The sequence below is a fragment of the Lactuca virosa genome, chromosome 3, assembly GCF_052849685.1.
Source record: "Lactuca virosa cultivar CGN04683 chromosome 3, Lactuca_virosa_CGN04683_v6, whole genome shotgun sequence".
NCBI classification, from domain to species: domain Eukaryota; kingdom Viridiplantae; phylum Streptophyta; class Magnoliopsida; order Asterales; family Asteraceae; genus Lactuca; species Lactuca virosa.
Genome location: NC_136428.1, coordinates 89,390,232 through 89,415,883, shown reverse-complemented (window position 1 = coordinate 89,415,883; position 25,652 = coordinate 89,390,232). Strand labels below are relative to the sequence as shown.

The following is a 25,652-nucleotide window of genomic DNA, read 5'->3' as shown; positions in this document are numbered from 1 at the left end:
ACTGAGGCTACTGAATCCTAGTTATAATTCCCTCTTATGAGTCCCTGAACCATACCCGACTACACTCCAGGTGGCATTCGAACACTCGGAATCTTCTATTTATAAGTAGACGACGTCGTACTATTTCACCAAAAATTTATGCTATGAAGATGACATATAACTCTTCTTGAATATATATGACTCAACCACAACCAGAGATAACAACCAACGAAATGCTTACTCACGCTGACGCAAGATAACCGCCACAAAATACTGGTAAAGCTGGTAGGGAGGCAAAAGGGTACATACCTCGCACCCTCGCCTGCTGAAGTTTCGACCTCTCCTGTCTGATTCTGCGAAGTGTGGATCCTCTCTGTTGGGGCTCCTGCTATACCCTCTCGCCCGTTGGTGATCCTCAAAATAGCCGGAGCAGGTGCACTCATTGCTCCTCCCTGATCATCAGCCAGTCGACCCCCTTGTCGTCTATCTGATCACAGCAAAAATAACACGGGCTTGCCCCCTCTGGGCAATCCCTTCTGACGTGACCAACCCTGCTACACCTGTACAACCCAGACCCCTGGAACGACAAACTCCATCGTATGGTTTCCCGCACATACTGCACTGATTCCGGCCCCGCTGGCCTCTCAAACGTTGCTCCAAGTCGTGGGTCTCTTCCCGAAATCCTCCACTAAATTCACATGACCTGAACCTCTCTTCTCGAGGTACTCCAAATCGATCTTCCACCCTCATGCTCTGGGACCCATATCATTCAGGGTCTCGCACCCTGACATGCTCACCTGCTCAATTGTCAATGGCTGAACTACAATAGCTGGAGCTACCTCTGCCCTTAACCGGGCTACAAACAACCCCCAATACATAGTCTCCCATCCCGAAAGTGCAATATATCGTACCATCAATCCTTGCTGCCTGATACAAGATATCCAAGGCAAACTCAAAATCTTGGCAGTCCTTCCACTAACTGGCTCACCACCGGAGCCTGGACCAAACCCTGGTCCTTCCCATGTATGCTCATCCTCATCATGCAACACAACTATTCCCACGATCAAAGCATAACCAAGAATTCTCCTTCTCATAAGCTTCTCGATTCTCTAAGACTCTCACCGATTCGAGTATGGATCCTGTTCTTTTAGTAGTACGGGCCCAATACTACCTTCCACATCTATCCATACTTTCCTCAGCAATCGTCCCGAATCCTCTAAATCACTTACTCCACTGATGTACTAAATGCCTGCTAAACAGCAACACGATATCTACCGAAGCACCTCCTAGGCTCCCCCTAGGTTCCCAACTTCACCGAACCGCCCCACTAGTTTAATGGAGCATATCCCAGGCTTTCCTAGGTTCCCAACCTCACCTCGCCCTCATCTGCTGAAAAATTCTCACCAATGTCCACCAACTACCTCATGAATATAGTCACATACAACAGAGATCAGATAATCCTTTGAGTAAAAGATTCAACCCTAGAACGGTTGGACTCAGACGAGAGCTGCGCAATAGGGTCAAATCCATCACTCTTTGATTATTTAACCTGTAATACATGTGACTTAACATATTCACTTAGTAGTTGATCCACATCACTAGGAATCCCAAAAAACACAATGCAAGAAGCATTTAGGTAATGGTAAATCTAACCAACATAAATTAGACAAGCCAGCCTATCCACACATACAATCCGCCAGCAGGTTATACCTGTCACTAATCTCATCCTAGGCTTTCCCTAGGGCACCCTCCAACCCGTGAAACTATCATCAGACATTCAGTCCACATATCACAGCCCATGCTCTCCACATCCACTTCCACTGTCGGCTGCATTATGCATGCAAATTGTACACATAAAAGTAAACAAGCCAAATCAGCTATTCTAAGGCTATAAGATCCTAACCGTATAAAATTTTCAAAACATGCACTTAGCAGTTATCAATACCAGTAATCACTCTCATTCTAGCATGGCGTCCAGTATCCCCAAGGCTACAAGCAACACATATCAAGCCAATTTATCGCTGACTACTCAGCACTAGCATGCAAGTCTCCCAGCTCATACAAAATATAAAGGCATCTCTCCTAGCCCTAACTATCATGCGCTTCTCATATTTATAAATCAAGTCATAACAGATAACATATATGGGTATTCTGGGGAAACTTACTTGAGCTCGGCTGATTGCATGCACCACACCCTTTCTTGTTTTAAAAAACTTTTTCCTTAAAAACATTTTTTTTCTTTTTAAAAACTTTATAGATCCTCAGTTTGAGTTTGTAACATCCGGTTTACCAGGTATATTGTTTTGAGTGTTTAATTCAAGGACTTTGTAGAGACTCGACGAGTCGATACATCAACTCATCGAGTAGGGTCGCGACTTGGTGACGTGGTTAATGAATGGACTCGACGAGTCGGAGAGATGACTCGTCGAGTCAGCACTATTGACAAAAACCCTAATTCTCTTGGGCATGGGCCTATTTAAAGTCTCTTAAGGCCTCCTATTGCGGCTACCTTTCAGAAGAGAGAACCCTAATCGAGTCCTTAGTGTTTTGGGCAAGAGAGAGAGCCATTTTGAGCTTCTTGGTGGATGTTTTGCAAGTAAGAAGGAGGTTTCAAGCTAAAGGGGACAGAGGAGGTTGTAGATCCGCGATTTACAACCTAGGAGCATCAGTTGGAGGTATCAATTTGGACCCCTTTTCTTCCCTAATTGTGTAGATCTTCCTTTTGAGGATTAGGGCTTGTATTATCTTCTTGGTGGGGTTTTGATTGCATCAAACCCCTCTTGTGAGTTGGTAGCATAGATCTGGACCTTGTAAGGTCCAGAAAGTCAGAAAGTATAAAGCCATTGTTGTGCAACCATGGGGTTTGGAGGTTGGGAAGCTTTAATGGAGTCTAAATGGAATATTGAGCGAAATATGCCATGCATGGACATCAAGATCGGACCTTTACGTGACTTTTGGGGGCTAGAAGGCCAGATCTATAAGTTAGAGAAACAAATCTGACCTCAGAAGGTCAAATGAGTGTTGCCATAGAGGAAACTCGTCGAGTCCATGAGAGGACTCGACGAGTCAGATCGTGTTGCCTCGCGATTCGTGATCAATGGAAACCCGTCGAGTGAGAGGTTAACTCGACGAGTCGAGTGGGGGCCTTAGGAGGAGTCTGAGGACAAGCATGGATTCGTCGAGTCACCTGAAAGCACTCGACGAGTCTGGTCAAACTTAGACCGTTGACTGGAGTTGATTTCAGTTGACCTTAGGGTTTGGTCAAACTGATTCAAGAGAGACTATGGAGGGGTAGAATGGTCTTCTACCCATTCTTTAGAGATGAGGATATAAAGAGAGTATTGATTAGAGATATTATCATTTTGATAGGCGGAGGCTAGACCGGGGATATCGAGCACGAGAGTTTACTAGACATCATCGAGGTGAGTCTTCTCACTCTACATTACCTAGAGTGGTAACTATATGCAGACCAGAGGGTCTTATGTGTTATGTGTATGTTTGAGTTTATGTACATTGTGATATATGTATGCTATGTGTTATATAGACCGGACCGGAGAGTCCAACGATTTAGACCGGACCAGAGGGTCCAACGATTTAGACCGGACCGGAGGGTCCAACGAGCTAGACCGGACCAGAGGGTCCAACGAGCTACGAGACTAGAGGGTCCCGCTGAGACACATTGACTGGAGGGTCATATCGAGTTATAGCCTCGAGTGGCTTATGTGTTGTGTGTGGTATTTTGCGGAACTCACTAAGAATTTATGGTTACCGTGTTATGTGATATGTGTTTCAGGTACCAGCGAGGGTCGCGGGAAGGCGTCGGCATGATTTGTACACACTGGCAGAAGATTATGTGTTGAGATTCTGGGATATGTTTTATTGTGATGACATTGATACATGAGATTTTGAGAATATTATATGAGTTTTATTATGTTGAAAAATGAAAAATTGTTTTAAAATTTACGTCGTTTCAGAGTTCGGACACACCCGAAAGTATATCTGAATCCCTCATACCAAGGCTCTGATACCAACTTGTAACGAGCCAAAAATCAAAGGTAAAAATTTCATTTTTAATATAGCCAAAACATAGATATCATTTATTCCAAACATTCCACAACATCGCTAATTAAAACATTTATTAGAGTTCATACCAAAATCACTCGTTGCGGAAAACATGGGTGTGTGTGCCACACAATCCACATAATTACATAATTCCATATTAGCTATAAAATCTACATAAACCACATAAGCCATGCATACAACATATAGGGATGTCGTAGGCTCCCCCGAGGGTCTTACTCTAGGATGCCATGGGCTCCCCACATGGTCTTACACCTAAGTGCCATGGGCTCCCCCATGGTCTTTAATAGGAAATCCATGGGCTCCCTATATGGTCTTACATCCAAGTGCCATGGGCTCCCCCTATGGTCTTTAATAGGAAAGACATGGGCTCTCTACATGGTCTAACATCCAAGTGTCATGGGCTCCCCCATGGTCTTTCATACAAGTATACCACATATACAACTAGCATACCACCTAGCATATAACCAACTAACAAGCCACATAACACTACATCAACTAGTATACCACATATCATAAAATGGGTCAGCCTTGGTGCCTTAGACCCATTGGTATGGTGGGGAGACTCACCTCGAATACAAAAGCTTCCCGAATGATATTCTTAGTTGCTGTCCCGCCGACCTCTCGCGCTGTCAATACCAATCCATATACCCAATTAGCAATTGGATCCATACTATAATCGTTAATCCATACATGGGGTAAAATGACCATTCTACCCGTGGCCCAGTATGATCCAACACTGAGCTCAAGCCCAAAACAAAAACTGAACACTATAATGTCTATAAATCTATCAATGGACTTAACCCAAGAAGGCCCACTACCAAAAAGGCCTAAAATACTGAATGGTCAACCCTAGTCGACTCCCGGTCAGAGTCCAAGTCAACAGTCAAGGTCAACAATCCATGTTGACCCAATTCGTCGAGTCCATCTAGTAACTCGTCGAGTTCCTTCAGTGTTTAGAAAACCGGGGAAAAACCCTAGCCAACTCGTCGAGTTTCTCCTGTCTCAACATATTCAGCCCCTTTCCAGTCGAATCTAAAGCCCCAAACTACAGATCCAGCCCCCTAGGGTTAAGATACCACATAAAGTTGCTAACTTTACATCCATGCAAGGCATCAAAGGCTAAGAACAGTTAATCAAAGCTTGTCAAGGGACTTAGAGCATGAAGGAGGGCCAAGACTTGATAAAGTTGGCAACTTTAAGTCCCCAAAGGCCCAGAGATGTCCAGATCTAAATCCATATCTCCATATCATGCTCAAAAACAAGAATGGTACCAAACTAGGCTAATAATGGCCATAAACTTTCATAGAAGATGATCTAAGCAATGGAAGGTCAAGGTTTCGACTTTATACCTTAAAATGGTTGCCATAGCAGAGTAAACACCGAATCTACAACCTCTCCCTTCAACTATGCACCAAACACTTCAAGTTTCTTCACATAAACAACAAAAAGGCACTACTTAAGCCCTCACACACTCTAAAATGGGAGATGAGACACGATTTAGGATTTCTCTGGACAAAGGGGGTGATAAGGGAGGCTACAAGTGAGGCTTAAGGCCTTTAAATAGGGTACAAATCCTGAAAATTTGGGTTTTCCTTTCGAGTGTCTACTTGTCGAGTTGGGGCCTTCCAACTCGTCGAGTAGACCCTTCATTCTGCAACCAAAATGATCTCTACTTGACGTGTTGGAGCTCCCCAACTCATCGAGTTCCAGCCTAAAAGTCTAAAAATATTGAAAACTTAACAACAAATAAACCAAGCGTTAGATAGGAATCACTGTGTTGACAGAAGTTATAGATGCATTTTCAACCTTTTTTAGTTTCCACTTAAATTTTTGTTTTGAATCTTTTGAGGATTTTTTAACAACAATGTTCTAACCAACCCATTCTTTGCTTGCTGCTTTTGATGGCACATTTGGTTTCAGAAATTGTTGTGATATGAAAATAGTACCATCAGATTTAGCAAAAAATATAGAAGAAATTGTCCGAGGAAAGTCAGTTTTCACATAATGAGTCTCAACAGTAACCTTTTTTGAATTAGGACTAACAAACTTGTTTTGAGTAACCGGATTAGGTGGATTGGATGGCATTTTAAGAATCTTAACAGGGATAAAGGTATTGTGGTTCCTAGTGGTTGGACTAACTGTCCGAGACACTTTCTTTTCGGATCTCTCAATAAATTTGGAATCTTGCATTGACCTAATTTCTTTATTAAGGAAATTTTTGGCTTCGATCTTAAGGTTGACAACATTTTTCTTATTGAACCAAGGTTTCTTCCGAGATTCAGATGATGACTTGGAAGTTTGTCCAGATGATGGATTGTAAAACTTAGGCTTAATTGGCACTAGAGTTGTTTTCGAGATGACTTCAGAATTAGAGATACACGAGTCAGATGAATCATCACATACAATTTCTTCATCAACGGTACTATCTAATGATGCCCAAACAAAATCCAATTTATCATAGTCATGTCCAGTTGTCTCGGGAATTATTTTCTCAACAACACAATTGTTTAGAGGACCGAAGTTCGGAACTGGAACTCCAGTACAGATGATGTCAGGGAATGAATCTGAAGACTGATTTAGGTCCATGGTTATCAGAGGCAGAAGAGGCATGGAATCAGGACATTTAACAACTATAGGTTGGAACTCAGGAATCAGAGATTGAAATTGGTCTGAAGTCTCGGGAAGGGGCAACAATGGTGAGACAGGGTTATCTGAATGTTTGTGGTTCGGAATGTCTCCCATAAGATTTAGATTTTGCAACTCCTTCAAGGGATGATCAATAGGTTTCGAAAACTCGCTTCCGAGTTCTGGTGCTTTGGACCATGGATGACAAAAATTATGAGTAATCCATTCATTTGCTTCAAGAATATCAATTGAATGATGTAAAACATCAATTTTGGCATTGATACGTTTGTTATCAGAAACTAAAACATTTATTTCACAAAAGGTGATTTCATATTTGTCTTTTAAAATGATACATTCATCAAGAGATATTAGAAGCTCTCTTTCTAGTGATTCTATGTTAAGCTTTCTATCTTCAAAGCGTAATCTAAGGCGAGTCAGGTCACTTTCCAACTTCTCACTTACTTCTATGGCAGAATCATAGGCTTTATGGATGATGGTCATATCTGATTGGATCTAGGATAGATATGGTTCACAAAGAGATAAATCAAAATTATATTTAGTAATCATATATTTTACCTGCTAAATGATGCTCCTACCTGGCAGATCATTGGTTGCCATGTAGTAAACGTTTGGCTCAGCATCTTCATCGTCTCCTACTGAACCTGATGACCAGTAGCCTTCACCACATTCGATCGACTATCTTGCCATAAGACACATATTCCTTCTAGTACTCACATCATCATCGTCTCTAGAAGACCAATACCCTTCAACATCTCTTGACACCGTAGTAACAAAAGCTTTCTCACTTGCTGCCATCTCTTGAGCTCTGCAAGCATAATATGCAGAATCTTTAACCTTCAGCTTCTGAGAGGTTTCAGCCAAACAATCTCTGGCAAAATGGTTAACATGTCCACACTTATGACAAACTATCTTGGGTTTTTCTGACTTCGGAATATCATGGGATTCCGAGGGGTAACTTGATGAGGAGATGTTGGGTTTGTAAGTAGGTGGGTTTTCTAAAGGTTTAGGAAATGGTTGAGGATTATTTTGATGAGGAGTTTGGAATCGGCTTTGATACGGTTTGTGACTGGGATTCCATTGACACTTGTATTTCATGGAAAATAGTGCAAACTCCTATTAGAAGAGAAGTTCGGACTCATTTGGATCGAGATCATGATTTTATGAATGGTTAGGAATAGGTAGAGTAGGTGGAGTAGGGAAGGTTGGTTGAACGAGCGAAATATGTAGGATAGTTCCAAAGGGATTTAACAAGGATGGGTTCGGAATAAGTGGGTTAACACAACTAAGTAAGGCAAGAGGACCTCTAGACATTTCTCTTAACGTTCGTGTAACATTAGATTTGTGGCCTTGTAGTTCGTCAAAGAGTTGATAAAGCTCCAGATTCTTTAGAGATCTATTACTCTGAAGACATGACTTGACGTTTCCCCAGCCTTTTCTGAGGCTATTGATAAACTTCAGATTGTACTCAAGAGGAGTTATGATTATACCGTGCGCAGTCATGTTGCTTACAACAATTCAATACCTATTTGAAGTCGAGGCTACGGATTCACCTAGAGTAGTAGTGAAGGTGTCAAAGTCATTGACAACCGAAGTCAGATGTTAATCTTTCATATTCTCGGACCCATTAAACAGATCCTGAAGAGTGTCCCAAATCTCTTTTGCAGATTTGCACAACTTAATGTGCTCAAAAAGAGACGGGGGAGCACCAAACACCATATCGGAAAATGTATTATGGTATGCATGCAATTTCTCGATGTCTGTAACAGTGAGAGGTGTTGGGCGTTGATCTTCTTGGCCCATGAGGGTTGCAACAACATCTCTCACCGTTTATCTGACCGAAACATGAGGACCTTATTTTACAAACCTCCATATTTCTTCACCTTTTTCCTTGCCAAGTAAAAAACTTTCCATCCTAACTTTCCAGTGATCATACTCTTCAACAACTAGCAATGGGGAACGAGAAGGGCAACCCACACTATTTGCTATTTACATCGAATACATTTGTTGAATTTGATTAGGAGCAACCATTGAAGTTAAAGTATTAGAGCAAAAGCGGTATATAGAAGAACTTTTATCCTGAACACTGATTGAGATACGAACGTAATCTCATATCAATTATAATCGGTACTTATGGATTAAAAGGACAACCACTCAAGCTCATATATCAATTGTGAGAACAAGATTCAATGCGCGAACAAGGTTTGAAAACTCAAACCTTGAATTAACCTTTAAGATCAATGTCTGCTTCTAATTAGTTGGTGCAGTCAAGTCTGGTAAACCAATCAAGACTTAAAGATAATATTCAACAAAGTATTCAAGTAAGTAAAATGAAGTATGATTGAGTATAATCAAAGTAAAGATGATTTAGAACAAGTAGAATGTAAATGAAAGAAATTTGACTTGCAAGAGAGTTTGAAATGATGTGGAGAGAATATTGATTACTTCTATTCTTGGTACATATTCATGAAAACATCTACTCCTTAAATAGTAAATGAGAGGCATGGTACAAACTGATAAACATTCTAAGGACTAGTTAATGCTAAGTGTTTGACAAATCTGACACTTAAAACATTTGCTGAAATCGTCCTAAGAACTATTACATCAACTAAAGACAAAAAACATTAAATGCTTGTACAGACTAAAACTTTGGAATCTCTTCATCTCGGATACAAAAGGAACTTCAGAGCATCTTCACATCTCTGACTTGAGTGACTTCGTATTTTCTTTGTTTTGCTAGACCTTCACTTCTTATGCATTAACAATGTCACACCCCAATCCTTGTCGGTATCGATCGAGGCGTGATATATTGTTCAAAGTCTCACGACAACTATGTTATAATATGATTAGATTCAATTAAGTACTAAGTATGCAAACAAGATCCACAACATACAAATACAAATCCAAATATGAACAACATTTATTACATCAAATTTAAATAGTCTTGTGGATTTCTAAGGCACAACCTATTTTTCAGCAACTTCATTCTTCAAATCTGCATCATGGGTAAAAACAGGTCAACTACGAGAGTTGGTGAGTAATCTAATTTTAGTAGAGAAAATTGTGAACTTGAAACGTTTATAATTGGAAATTAGTTTTCTTTTGAAGTCGGCAAACAATTGTATTTGAGATAACGGTTTATAAATCAAAAATTGATTAACAAATGATAACAACAACAATAAGTCCTCACCCTATATATACATATGTATATATATATATATATATATATATAAATATATATAGGATGGAGCATCTAATCATCATACACACTCAACCACGTGCGATCAATCACCTTAGCGTCCCAAGGCGGGGTGGTCAACCCAATAGCGTTATTATTGTCCATAACGTACCTCAAGAATACGAGCATAGTCATGGAGATTAGACTAAAAATGGTAATGCACTACAAGTACATGTAGCGTAAACAAACAATAGTTATACAATTAATGACTCACGTATAAATGTCCCAACAATGTCTCAATTGTGATAAAACAATAAAATGAAGTTGGAACATATTAGAACCACATGATACACCCCAAAAGTATTGAAAATTATAAAATATGGGGTAGATTACTCACTTTAGTCCCAAAACGAAATGCGTGTGTCGTACGATAGACGATTCGGGTCAAAATGGCGTAGAACCTAATATAATTAATAGTTTTGGTTTAGGAACTGCTAAACGAGAATGGAGTATTAATACAAATAATTAGACACATATTCTTATATTAGATGAATTAAAAATAATTCATTTTGATTATAATATTAACGTATTTATTTGTTAAATGAATTACTTACTTTGCATAATTAATTTATATTTTCAATTTAGGCCAGATTTTAATAATTTCTTATTAAAATAATAACTTGCCCAATTATAATTATTTACAGATTTTAACAATTATTTATATGAAATAATCATTAAAATGCATTTTTACATGCTTAAATACTTAGGAAAATAGTTTTAAATAGTAAACAGTATTGAAAAATTATGAAATTATTAGGAAATCATTATTTCATACAATATGAATTACTGTAAAATTTGTATATTATTCTGAACTGTTTTAGTATTTATTTAATATTTTAATGATTAAACAACACAAAATTCGGGAAAAATAGTAAATGATTCTCAAACAATCTGTAAAATTAACCATAGTTTTATAACATGATGTAGAGCTCAGTGTATAAGTTTCAAATATTTGACTTGACCGAAATTTGATGGTTGTCACATCATCCCCCCGTTAGAGGGAATTTCGTCCCGAAATTTGCATTTTGACTGGGACTTCAAGAGTTTGGAAAAAGAGGTGGAAAACGTTTCGTAGTACAAGAAATTGATTATGGTGAGGAACAACCCGCCTGATGTCACATAACGACCTTGGAAATTTGTTATTGTAACTTGAACTTAGTCGATTTAAAAGGAGTTTATTGTTTTGGGATGATAGAGTATTCTATGTGTGCTTTTATACTCCCTGTTTTATCCTTGGTATTACCACTATGAATATTTTATAACGTAGTTAGCGAGTTCCATCATTACTTATGTTTCAACAAATTTTGACGAAATTTGCATTATAAGTCCTACCAGTTCTTTTATAGTAGCTTGGCGTAAACTAGTCGTATATCATTAAGATTGCAAGGGCGTTCGGATGGGTGACCCCGCCTTAAGCCCACAACCAAACAAGGAACAGGGAATGAGGCGGAATCACACATTCTAAGTCCATAGAATCTTAATGATATATGACCATAATGTTTACACTAGCCATCATAGATTCCAGGGGCATAGTATTATTGGGGCCAGGAGTAGGAATTGTAGTTCAAAATAAAATAGTTATAAGACTGCTATCTTCAAACTTGGGCCTTGGCCCCTCCCGATTCCTAATCAGAATTGTCCAATACTCCAAATTCTCCAAGCGACCAAGCGGTATCAAGAAATCAAAATCGATTCATCCCCATTTGCCCAATTCGCTGCCTATCTCGCCTGCTGTTCGTTTGTCATTGTCTCGCCAAGTCAGTCGCCTGGTCTCACTCTCGCCAATCGCCATCGCCAAGTGCCCAAGTCCCCATTCTCACTTCACAGAAATCAGGTATGTAATCCCGAGACCCAAATCATGTTCAGCTGTTCTTTCTTTTCTGATTGTAAGATTGTTGATTGTTGGTGTTGGCGTATTGCACTGCTGCTGCTGTTTTCTGTCAATCTATTGCCTATTTTATGCGTTACTACTGTCTTACTGAGTTTCTTTTTAATTTGGCTGTCATTTGCGATTTGGCGATTTTCCAATTTGATTTATAAGTTATGAACTTATAGATTTGGTTATTGTTGGTGTTGGGTCTTGTACTGTTGCTGCTGTTTTTAGTTTGATTTTTTTTTATTTTTAGATTTCATTATTGATTTGGTTATGCTTAACAGCTAGGCAGCTTCAAACAAAGCTGAAAAGTGAAAACAAAGATTGATTTGGTTATTGTTAAATGAGTTATTGGTTATTGTTCAAATTTTGATTTTTGATTTTTTTTATTGAATCAATTGTTCCTTCATTTTGATTTTTTCTAGATATAATCATGGGAAAGATGAAAACATTGAAAGAGAAATTGTTGTCTGCTTACTAATATATCATTCATAATATGTTTTTAAAGACATTAAAGGCCGTCGGGCTGAGTTATAATTCTTTTTCTAGGTGTTTTTGGTGTTTATTTGTTGAAAACAATCTGTTATTATTATTATTATTTTTTTATTAATTTCAGTTTATAATATTTTCGCCCCCCCCCCCCCAAGTTAATTGTTCAAGCTCCGCCACTGATAGATTCACTAGTAAAAACCCTGAGTTTTTACATAGATGATAAGACTTATTTGGTTTTTGCCGTGTTCTCAAGATTCATGGTTTATATACTTGAATTGATGCTAGTTTTAGTAATAAAAAGAAATTTAGAATTTAAACGTCGATGTTAGAAGCTTGTACTGATATTTAAGGGGTTAAAAAAAATAAAGTTTTATTAGTTACCTATAGCGACACACAAGTCATAATTTGCATGTGTGAATACTTGGAGTACTTTCTAATTGGTTCATGTGTGAAGACTTGGAGTACTTTCTAACTGGTTCAAGTGTGAAGACTTGGAGTGCTTTCTAATGAAAAGTGTGCTACTGCGGAAATTCAAAACTGGTACGTAGCTTCAAAGTCAAGAATATGCCATAGGCATGTGATGCATTAAATGCATGAGGCACATAAGTCATAATTTGCGGCAACATATACGTATATGTGTGTGAATTGAAGAAGAAGGTTACAGCTCAAAGACCATATATATTCATTTCCTCTTTATTTGTTATTAATTACTTCTCCCACTTCACTTATATAAATCATCACATTCTTACCGCAACTTTTAACTTCTCCCTCACAAATGGATCCACCTGCAGATCATCAAAACCCCATATATGACCTCGATTGGTTTCCGTACTTTGATCATCAAGATCTTTTCAGGTATATATAAACGTCACTCATTACCCCATCTTTCGCACAAAAAAGTGATTTTGTCTATATTGATCAAAACATGGTTTGGATTTCTAGTGATCAAAAAGAGTCTTCTATCGTGTTGGATTTGATTATCTTGAGTTTTTGGATTTTTGCAGTGGTGACAGGCTCGACCATCATGATTACGAGTTGTTGGAAAAATTGCATGAAGTGCTCGATCAGAACGTTTCCACAGTACTTAACAAAGATCAAAACATCATTTCTAGAAATGAGTTTCACGATTTGGATCCACTTGAAGATATAAGCTTATGGGATTGTTGGGAGGATGGTAATTTACCATTGGTTAGTTTCAGTGAAGACTGTAAATCCGGTGGTGAGGCTACATGTAGTTCTAGTGTTGCCACCACTGATCACGGTGGCCGGAAGGTGGCAAAGAGATTGAGACCATTGGAGTTTGAAGAGATAGCGAAGTACTTTGAGATGCCGATAATCATGGCAGCAAAGGAACTAGGGATAGGGTTAACATTGTTGAAGAAAAGATGCAGAGAGCTAAACATAAACAAATGGCCTCATAGAAAACTTAAGAGCCTTCAATCACTCATTCACAATGCCAAGGTAAACTACGATAATAACCTTCTATACATTACTCATGCATGTATGCATGCACTTTGTAACCAAAGTAGTTTTGGTATTTTCTAAAATTTTAATTATTAGTTTCTTTATAACATAAACATAGGCCCTAGGCATATGCCACATCGAATCAATTGTTTTACTACGATTTCTGATTTATATTTACATAAACTTAACTCATTGTAAATTTTGTGAACTCACACGAAAAATATATTGCATCTACCTAAAAAAAACTTGGAGTTGGGATTAAAGGAGGAGGTAGAGACGTTAGCAGGGTACAAGAAGATGATGGATAAATTGCCAGGTATGGAATTGACAGAAAGAACAAAGAAGCTTAGGCAAGCTTGCTTCAAAGCTATTTATAAGAAGAGAGGACTTAACAATCCTTAGTCCTTACCTTTTCTTTTAGCCATTTTGTTATAATTAGTGGATTTAAATCTACATTGTATGTGTTTTTCTCTTGATAGATTGATACCCTTTTTAGTTTCATTGTGTTTGTCTATTGATTTTTTTATGCAGAAAATTTTGTATAATTTGGGTATTATAGTTTGTATTATGTATTTAGCTATATTCTAGATTGCCGACACGACTACGCTGACGACTCTATACCGGAGGTCTATATAAATAGACTTATGAATTTAGTAGGAATAACTTCATTATAATCTTGTGATTTGTTCCATCTCTGATCCACTCCTAAGATTCACTCGACATGCCCCCAGTTATGTGTAATTAAAATTTTATTAGACTGTTGATCCTAATGAGTCTACCCTAAGTCCACAACCAAACAAGGAACATGTCAACTATAAGAAACACGCATATGGACTTGTGAGTTATTTGTAAATTGATTAGGGAAATAAAGTTTTTTTTAGACATTGTTGGGTAAAATAATTGTAAAACACTTGTTGGGCCATGGTTAGGAGTGTTGGGCACCTTTTGGGCTTTCCATGGTTACTAAATGTGAAACATGTAGCACTTGCGTGGGCCCCCACAAAACTAAGTTTTCACATTTCTTTCCCACTTCTAGGCCCATTAGGAACTTAATAGTCCAATGAGTTGGCCATTTTGGAGTGTATCCTTTCGGATACGTTTGATAAGGTCGGGTATTTTAATGGCTCAAAAGTAATGTGAATGACGCGCTTTGCCCTATAGGTTTGGGAACTCTCGCCTTTGGTCCCCAGATAAGCAAACTGGTCCCTCGGTTGATTGGGATGTATACGAATGCTTACCTAGTCAGGACTTTCGGGCTACCGGCACCTCCCCCTTCCAGTTACTACGCGTCCATTACTATGATCCTACCCAACTAGAGTGGATGACTTTGAATTTCCTATGAGCTCTAAGGAATACATATATGTATATACATTTTGTTAAACAACTTGAATATGTGTGTGATTTTCAGAGAAAGTGGAGAATATTCACAAGTGTATGCACACATATAAGTGTCAGGAGTAATACGTATGCACATAAGGGAGCAATTAACACACAAAGGTATTCCTAGGATTTTCTAAGTGTGAATTGCATGCAGTTGTGTGTGCATTTTATAAACTAGCATACGAGAGGACCCTAGAGGCTATAGACTAGGTCAAGGCAATTAACCTAATTCCCTATAGTCAAGGGCTCTGATACCAATCTGTCACACCCCGATCCTTGTCGGAATCGATCGAGGCGTGATATATTGTTCAAAGTCTCATGACAACTATGTTATAATATGATTAGATTCAATTAAGTACTAAGTATGCAAACAAGATCCACAACATACAAATACAAATCTAAATATGAACAACATTTATTACATCAAATTTAAATAGTCTTGTGGATTTCTAAGGCACAACCTAATTTTCATCAACTTCATTCTTCAAATCTGCATCATTGGTAAAAACAGGTCAACTACGAGAGTTGGTGAGTAATCTAATTTTAGTAGAGAAAATTGTGAACTTGAAACCTTTATAATTGGAAATTTGTTTTCTTTTGAAGTCGGCAAACAATTGTATTTGAGATAACGGTTTATAAATCAAAAATTGATTAACAAATGATAACAACAACAATAAGTCCTCACCCTATATATACATATGTATATATATATAAATATATATAGGATGGAGCATCTAATCATCATACACACTCAACCATGTGCGATCAATCACCTTAGCGTCCCAAGGCGGGGTGGTCAACTCAATAGCGCTATTATTGTCCATAACGTACCTCAAGAATACGGGCATAGTCATGGAGATTATACTAAAAATGGTAATGCACTACAAGTACATGTAGCGTAAACAAACAATAGTTATACAATTAATGACTCACGTATAAATGTCCCAACAATGTCTCAATTGTGATAAAACAATAAAATGAAGTTGGAACATATTAGAACCACATGATACACCCCAAAAGTATTGAAAATTATAAAATATGGGGTAGATTACTCACTTTAGTCCCAAAACGAAATGCGTGTGTCGTACGATAGACGATTCGGGTCAAAATGGCGTAGAACCTAATATAATTAATAGTTTTGGTTTAGGAACTGCTAAACGAGAATGGAGTATTAATACAAATAATTAGACATATATTCTTATATTAGATGAATTAACAATAATTCATTTTGATTATAATATTAAGGTATTTATTTGTTAAATGAATTACTTACTTTGCATAATTAATTTATATTTTCAATTTAGGCAGATTTTAATAATTTCTTATTAAAATAATAACTTGCCCAATTATAATTATTTACAGATTTTAACAATTATTTATATGAAATAATCATTAAAATGCATTTTTACATGCTTAAATACTTAGGAAAATAGTTTTAAATAGTAAACAGTATTGAAAAATTATGAAATTATTAGGAAATCATTATTTCATACAATATGAATTACTGTAAAATTTGTATATTTTTCTGAACTGTTTTAGTATTTATTTAATATTTTAATGATTAAACAACACAAAATTCAGGAAAAATAGTAAATGATTCTCAAACAATCTGTAAAATTAACCATAGTTTTATAACATTATGTAGAGCTCAGTGTATAAGTTTCAGATATTTGATTTGACCGAAATTTGATGGTTGTCACAAACAGGGTGAAATATTTGTACTCTGATGGCTATTATATATATATATATATATATATATATATATATATATATATATATATATATATATATATATATATATATATATATATATATATTATCACATTTTAATGGATTTTGAAATTATTGAATGATGGTTTTGATAGTTTTTAAAATAAAATTTGCACATAGTATTTTTGGGACTTTACATTAAATAAGTTCAGTGACTACTAATAGCTTAAACATAGTGTAATGATTAAAATAAAACATCGAAAAAAATTTGGCGACTAAAAATGACCTAAACTTTTAGAATAAATAGATAATACTTGAGGTTAAAAATTATTATGAATTAAAAAAAGAATAACTACCTATGTTTTGTCTTATTGACAAAAAAAACCACTCTTGATATGTTGTTTACAATTTAACCAATGAAATGAGAATGTATGCAGAAACCAAAAAATTGAACCCAATTGCAAGTAATAGTTGGTTCCAACGGTTAAATCACCAAAAAAATTGATTTTTTTTGTCAATAAAACCAAAATATAAAGATTATATTTCGTTTAACCATGTTAATTTTGTGGTTGTTTCATAGTTAAATGGCAAAAAAAATGATTTTTTTTGTTAATAGAATCCAAAATATAAGGATTTTATAAACCACAAAATTAACAGAAGAGGCAGCAGATCTGTGCCTTTTACCCGGTTTCCACAAAATTCACGCGGTTTCACAGCGAGCTCATGAGGCGGCGAACAAACAGCACGCCTGTGCCTTTCACCCGGCTTCCAAGCAGCACGGAAACAGCGATCATGCCGCCAAGACCTTCCAGATATGAACCGCTAGCCTCCACGTGACTTCGATGCGTTCTCGGGACGACCAAACCGCCCTCCAAGAACTGAGACGTTGCTATTCTGATTTCTCCCTGTACCTTCTATGCGGCTTCGAAGTGCCTTCGTGAGGCCAAGATGACACAGCTTGGTCTTTGAGCATGAAATTTTAAAGTCAAAATTATCATCTTTTAATGTAAACCTATGAAATATAGGTGATTCACCATTTCACTGTCAATTTATGTATATTTTTCAAGTTATTTGAACGCTTCAAAAGCATTTTATGACAATGCTTTTCACTCCACAAGTTATGGAGAAAGGACTTAGAATTGTAAAACCTATGATATATTGGTGATTGGTCAACCACTTCACTGTCACTTTGTGTATATTTTTCAAGTAATTTGAACGATTTTCTTTTCACTCCACAACTTATTGAGAAAGGACATAAAATTGTAAAACTTATGAAATATTGGTGATTGGTGAACCATTTTGCTGGCAATTTGTTTATATTTTAACCCCACAACTAATGGAGAAAGGACTTAGAATAGTATAACCTATGAAATATAGGTGCTTGGTGAACAATTCAATGTCAATTTGTGTATATTTTCAATTCATTTGAATGTTTCAAAACTCTTTTATGACAATGCTCTTTTCACTCCACACCTGATGGGGAAAGGACATAGAATTGTAACACCTATGAAATATTGGTGATTGATGAATCATATCACTGTTAATTTGTGCATATTTTTTAAGTCATTTGAAAGCATTTTTTTTTCACTCCACAACTTGTGGAGAAAGGACATAGAACTGTAAAACCTATAAAATATTGGTGAATGGTGATTGATGAACCATTTCATTGTCAATTTATGTATGTTTTTCAAGTCATTTGAACGCTTCAAAAGTCTTTTATGACAATGCTCTTGTCACTCTACAACTTATAAAGAAAGGACTTAGAATTGTTAAACCTACGAAATATTGGTGATTGATGAACAATTTCAGTGTCAATTTGTGTATATTTTTCAAGTCATTTGAACGTTTTAAAAGGATTTTTTGACAACGTACTTTTCACTTCAGAACTTATGGATAAAGGACTTAGAATTGTAAAACCTATGAAATATGTGTGATTGATGAACAATTTCACTGTCAATTTATGTATGTTTTTCAAGTCATTTGAACGCTTCAAAAGACTTTTATGACAATGTTCTTTTCACTTCACAACTTATGGAGAAAGGACTTAATTAGAATTGTAAAACCTATTAAATATTTTTTGTTGATGAACAATTTCACTCACAATTTGTGTATATTTTTTCAAGTTATTTGAATGCTTCAAAAGTCTTTCATGGCAATGTTATATAATTTTTCTGAGGTGTGGACCTCTTTTCATACGGAGAAAGGACTTAAAATGGAAGAAGTATTGCAATTTATATTGACTGACTTGTATGATTATTATTACAAGTGGCCTAAGAAAATTAGGGTGCCATTTTGTTGTGACTAGAAACCAATCATTTATGAACTCTAGGACTTATCCATAGGTTTCAACTGTCAGTTCTATAAAACCCTATACTGGTAATATGTTTCTGTATATAATATGATATCTGTCATCACTCTTTCTCTCAATCTATCTCTCTGTCCATATTTTTTTGTACAAGTCATGTTTTTCACAAAACGTAAGAGTTTAGTGAGGTTTTTGCTTCTCCTGTTGTTTTCTGTAACCATAAATCTTTGATCTGGACCCAAAATTATATCTGCAAACCAGTCTCTCTCTGGAGACAACACAATCATATCCCAAGGTGGGCAGTTTGAGCTTGGTTTCTTCAAAGCAGGTAACTCTTCCAATTATTACATATGCATCTCGTATAAAAAGGTCTCCTCCAATCCTCCTACCATATTTTGGGTGGCAAATAGAGAAACACCTATCTCTGATAGATTCCGTTCAGAATTAAAAATCATTGATGGTAATTTGGTGCTCTTGAATGAGTCCAAATTCCAGTTTTGGTCCACAAATGTCACCACCACCACCACTTTGAATTCTTCAACAGCACTTATTCGTGATGATGGTAACTTCGTTTTGATTGACAGCTCAAATTCAGTTGAACCTTTTTGGCAATGTTTTGATCACCCAGCTCATACTTGGTTACCTGGTGTTAAACTTGGTTATAATAATAATATAACAAAAACGAGCTAGGTTCTTACATCATGGAGAAGCAAAGAAGATCCTGGTGTAGGACTCTTCACTTTGGAGCTTTATCTGTCAAGATAAGAGTATGTAAGCAAGTGGAATGGCTCTCAGCAATACCGGAGTAGTGGGGCTTGGAATGGGAATTCGTTTGACTTAGTACCTGAAATGAGGTTGGATAACATATTTAATTACAGCCACAATACGAATGAGAACGAGAGTTACTTCACTTATTCTGTGTATAATCCTTCCATTATTTCTATATTTATAATGGATGTTTCTGGTCTAGTTCAGCAACTGGCATGGTTGGATAAAGCCAAAGAGTTGAATTTAATTTGGTTTGAACCTACAACGCAGTGTGATGTTTATGCTTTGTGTGGGTCTTTTGGAACTTGCAGGCAGTCTGGATTATCTTTCTGTAATTGCATGACTGGCTTCAAGCCTAGATCTGAGAGTGACTGGAATCAGAGTGATTTCTCCGGTGGATGTGTGAGAAAAACCAATTTGCAGTGTGGGAGAAACGTTGAAAAGCCTGGTTTTCTCATGATTACTGTCAAGAGTCTGCCACCAAATAACTCTACAGCAGTTGGGAGTGCTGGAGAATGTCGTACCACATGAACAATTGCTCATGTAATGCTTACTCTTTTGTTGATAATCAGTGTTTGGTTTAGGATGGAGATCTCTTGAACCTCTCTGAAGACAATGATAGTAGGAAAACAATTTTTGTCAAAGTCGCTTCTAAAGATCTTCCACATCACAAGAAGAGTAATCTGGTCACCATGGGTGCTGTTGTTGGGTCTGTGGGAGGTGCACTTCTCGTCCTGGGTGTAACACCCAAAATTTTTAAGCCAATTTTAAACTTTTTCAAAACACTTGAAACCATTTAAACATTACATAGTTTGTTTTCGAAATACTAATTATCAGAGTATCCCAGTATCAAATCATAAAAATCATAACAGCAGGAGGAGCGGTACGATCATGCCTTTGCCTTCCTGCGATCACCAGAGGTACCTGAAACAACAACTGAAACTGTAAGCCCGAGAGCTTAGTGAGCTATCCCCCAAAATACCAATCTCATAACCATATCATATAATCAAATAGGCAAACAACATGCATAATGAGCCTTCAGCCTGACTGGACCGCCTCGCAGGCCTTCAATCTATCTGGACCGCTCTTCGCGCCTTCGGCACGTCTGGACCGCCTCGCAGGGACTACAGCCTATCCGGACCGCTCGTCGGGCCTTCGGTCTGACTAGCATCCCCTCTTGGGTCTGTAGTATATCCGGACCGCCCTGGGTATGTTGGCCTTCAGCACAAAGCAGGACCGCCTCAACCCAACCCCCAAATCAAACAACATGTGCATATACAATCATATGCTATCATAATAACAGTTAAATCGATCTAACATATCCAAATAGCATAGCAACATCCTATAACCAGGACATCGACCGAACCACGTCACTAAGCATAAGCATATCACCACCCTAACTAACAGGATGCAAAACAATAAACATATCATGTAATAATCCGGATACAAATTCATAAAGGGCCGGCATTGGTGCCTTAGATCCTGTTGATATAGTGAGGATAACTCACCTCTCAAGTGTCGTCCGAAACTAGAAAGCTCAACTCTCGGATCACCAACACGAACTCCACCACCTATAGTTACCATACAACCATTTTTCATAAATTTCCAAATTACCAGAATACCATCAGAAGTCAACTGGTCAACCCTTGGTCAAAGTCAAAGTCCACAGTCAAAGTCAACAGTCCATGTTGACTCGACTCGTCGAGTGCAGTTCACCGACTCGTCGAGTCCTTCCTGAACTCGAGAAGTCGTGAAATCCTTAGTTGGCTCGTCGAGTTCCCTTTTAACTCGCCGAGTTCATACGTGTCCAAAGATTGGGAAAAACCCTAGCCGACTCGCCGAGTCAGTCGACTGACTCGTGGAGCCCAAGGCAATATTCATCGGACTCGCCGAGTTGTTCATCAACTCGACGAGTTCATGGCCATCTTCATATGACTCGCAAAGTTGACTATGCAACTCGCCGAGTCCTTGCAGACCTTCATCCATGCAGACACTTTTTAAGCCATGCCAAGGTTCCAGATTATAGATCCAAGCTTCTAAGACATGTTTATCACGTAAAGTTGCAAACTTTACACGCATGCAAGGCCCTAAAGGCTCTAAATGACCAATCTAAGCTTCAAATGGAGCTTTACACCTTAGGAGAGTCTCATCCTTGCAATATCTGGAAACTTTATGGACTTAGGACTCAAAAGAGGTTCAGATCTGAAGTCTCAGCTTCAGATCTAGCTCCCATACAAAAATCCCTTCATGAATAACTAAAGAAAGCCCTAGCCTCCGCATATGAATGATTGTAGAAGAAAAGAGGTCAAGGTAACAACTTATTACCTCCATGGCGTGCCCAAACTGAAGTAGACTCTGGATCCACACGAAATCCTTGATGCTAGCCTCTTGATCTACAAGTTTCCTTCACAAAAATCACTTCTCAAAGCTCCAAAACACTCTCTAAGCTCACACTCACGGAAATTAGGGTTTCTGGCTCTCAAGGGGTGATAGAGGACAGTGGGAGGCACTAATGGTGCAATATATATAAGGTGCAAAAACCCTGAAACTTAGGGTTTCCACTACCAGCTCCTACTCGTCGAGTCCCCCATGCCGACTAGACGAGTCACTCATTAAATGACGTGTCCTGGCCCGCTGCTACTCGACGAGTAACAACGTCAACTCGTCGAGTAGACCTTAAAACATGGAATCTAAATGGAATAATAATTATACCTGATGGTTGGGATGTTACAATTCTCCCCCACTTAACTTAGACTTCTTCCTCGAAGTATACTGTAGCGAATAACTGCGGGTAATGCTCCCGCATCTCAGCCTCCGACTCCCATGTCCACTGGGATCCCCTCCGATGCTCCCATTTTCATGGAGCTGGGAGCGTTCTTTGGCGGGCGCGAGCCCCTTGCCTGGGCATTCTGTCCACAGAGGCGCTGGCGGGCGCTGAGCCCGCTGGGCTTAGCCCGGCTGGAACGCTCGGCGCTCTGGTTAGGCGTGATTCTGTCGTGTCGTCTTAGGCACATCATCAAGTCCCCCAGTCTGGTAGCCGTAGCGTTGTAGCGCAAGTTACGGTGTTTCGGGCTTAATTAGCTTACACGTGTTGGTTTTTCTTTACCCATCGTTCCTCTCTTAATGGCGACGTGACTGCGCATGATAGCTGGCAGTTACGTCATCGTGTCAGACATTTTAAATGCCCCGCCTTTTCCGTTCCTTTATAAAAACGCTTATAGGGTTTCCTTTTTGCCTTCACTCTTCCCTTATCCTTCTCCGTCTTCCTTTCTCTGTGTTTTTCTTTTTTCTCCTCCTCTATGGCGAGTCTTCCTGGTATCCTTCCCTCCGCCGCTGAATACCGCCAGCTTGAAATTTCATATGGTTTATCTTTTGTGGAGGCCGTGGAATTTCCTTCTCCAGGCTCTAGCATCTCAATCCCCCCTTCTGGCAAAATCAGGGTTTATTTGAAAACCCTGGACGCTGGCATTCGTTTCCCGTTGACAGACTTTTAGGAAGAAGTTCTCCAGAAGGATGGTTGTGGCTTGCAGATGCTGACCCCAAATGTTGTTAACAAAGTGGTAGCATTCGAGATGATCTGCAGGGCCAATGGCTATCTTCCCAATTATTTCATTTTTAAGTACTTCTTCAGATTCTGCGTCACCAGAGATAAATGCACCTTTTCAGTCCGGCGAGGAGGACATGCTCTAGTTCCCGACGGACGAACCCCCAAGAACTGGCAGGATAAGTGGCTATGGGTGAATCAAGAACTGGTTGGGAGCGGTCGGTATCGTGCAAATACCTTTGCTGATACCATCCCCAAGCTTTTCCCTCACAATCAGGGCGTTGTTGATTACTTAAAGAGTGTCCAGGTATCTCCTGAGGACTACTTTGCGGCCCTCCTTTCTGGTGTAGGGATGAGTCCCTCTTGGAGGCGTCGTGGCAAAATGGCGGTGTTCTTTTACAACGTTGACGGTAAGTGCTCTGTTTGGATTTCTTCTTTCCTCTTTTCCTTCTCCCTCTTCTTTTCTTCTCTTTTTTTTCTTTTTAGGTGACTGATACTTCACGTTCTGTCCTTTCCAGGTGCTGAATCCCCTTTGTCTATGGATGAGGTTCTACGGAAATGCTACCGGGGAAAGCTGGAGTATCGCGAGGTGGAACTAGTTGACCGGCTCCCTCTGCCTCGCCGGTTGGTCCAGCTTGCTTTGACTGCTGCTCCTTGTACTTCTCCTACAGGCGAGTCGGCGTCGGAGATGAATCCCTTCCATGCTCGCCCTATTTCTGTTGTCATGCCTCTGGGAATTACCCTCTCCTCTTCCATGGAGAGTAGCAAGGATAGCAAAGAGGGTATCATTGCTGACGCTTGGCGTATGCAAGCGAAGAGGAAAGCCGTCTTGGCCATGGGTGAACCGTTTACCAGAGCACCTAATGTCGCCAAAAGAATTCAGACTAGGCGTAGCTTTTCCCGCCTACTGAGTTCTATGGCTTCCATGCCGACTGGCGTGGTTGTGATCCCCGATGACGACGCGCAACAGTCCGAGGGGATCCATGGGGCGTGTGATCAGCATGTTCTTTCGTCTATCTCACCTATATCTGTTCCATGTGTTCCGTTTCTTCCTTCGAAGCTTTCTCCCGTCAAGGACTCTAGCGATCCCGGCCAGGCGTCACTCCCTCTGGACGGTGTTACAGGGGAGAGTTTCGCCAGGCCCCCTGTCTTTGCCCCTTCTTGGAATCTTCACAATGATTCTTGGTTATCTGTTCGTGCCAATGCTCTGGAGTTCTCTCGACATGCTTTTCCTCCTACTGTAGTTAGTGACATGGAGGCCATGGGTAACCCTGCTCTTGCCCATAATATGGCTTACGCCGCCGCGCAAGCCATGTTTTACCTTGTTGCCGGCTCCCGACGCATTCACTCCCTTAGTGAAATGGAGGCCACCCATGCCACATGCGAGTCGCGTGTGGTGGGGCTGGAGCGTCGCGTTGGCGAGCTTGGTGAAGACCTCCAACTTTCTGAACAAAAGTGTCAGCTCCTTGTATCTGAGAAGGCTATCCTTGACGAAGCTAGAGCCGCTTTCGAGGCCAAGGTTGACTACCTTACTCAAGTGAATGAAGGTTTGATGATTAAAGTTGAGAGTCTTGAGTGCGATGCTGCTGATCGTGATAAGTTAATCTCTTCTTTGCAAGTGGATGTGGGTACTTCTCGTCGGGATTTGGATTGGTTAGACGTGTGGGTGTCATTCGTATTATGGATAATTTGATTGAGCATCCGGATTTCACGAATGCTATAAGTCTCATTCGACACGTTGCTTTTGTGGCTGGGATTGAATCCGTTCAAAAAGTGACCACTGGAGCTGGGTCTGATGATGCTGGTGCTTGTCTTTCCTCCACTAGTCTGGTGGTTAGCGTGAATGATGCTCTGTTATCGTTTGCGAGTATGGATCATGCATCTTTATTGGGTTTGGGAGATTTGGATATTGGGGGCCTCCGGGAGTTGTATTCTTTCTCTGGTTCAGGAGGTACCCCGGAGGGTATGGTGATTCGAGGGGATGAAATTATGCAGGTGATCGAAGGTGATGCTGGTCAGGATGTGCAAGATGTTGAGGATGATGGTGACCGCGACGTTGGAGTTGGTGGCGAGGGTGCGGTGGTGGGAATGGTCGTTGGCGATGGACACAATGGTGATGAAAACAAAGATGCTCCGGCATCGTGTGCTACCCCTCCTGGTGCGTGAAAATATC

At 39.1% G+C, this 25,652-nt stretch overlaps 1 pseudogene; it reads left to right on the top strand.

The window, feature by feature from the left end:
- Positions 1 to 19,323: 19,323 nt before the first annotated feature.
- The window catches only part of LOC145163795 (G-type lectin S-receptor-like serine/threonine-protein kinase At2g19130 pseudogene), a 31,755-nt pseudogene continuing 25,426 nt past the window's right edge, over positions 19,324 to 25,652 (top strand).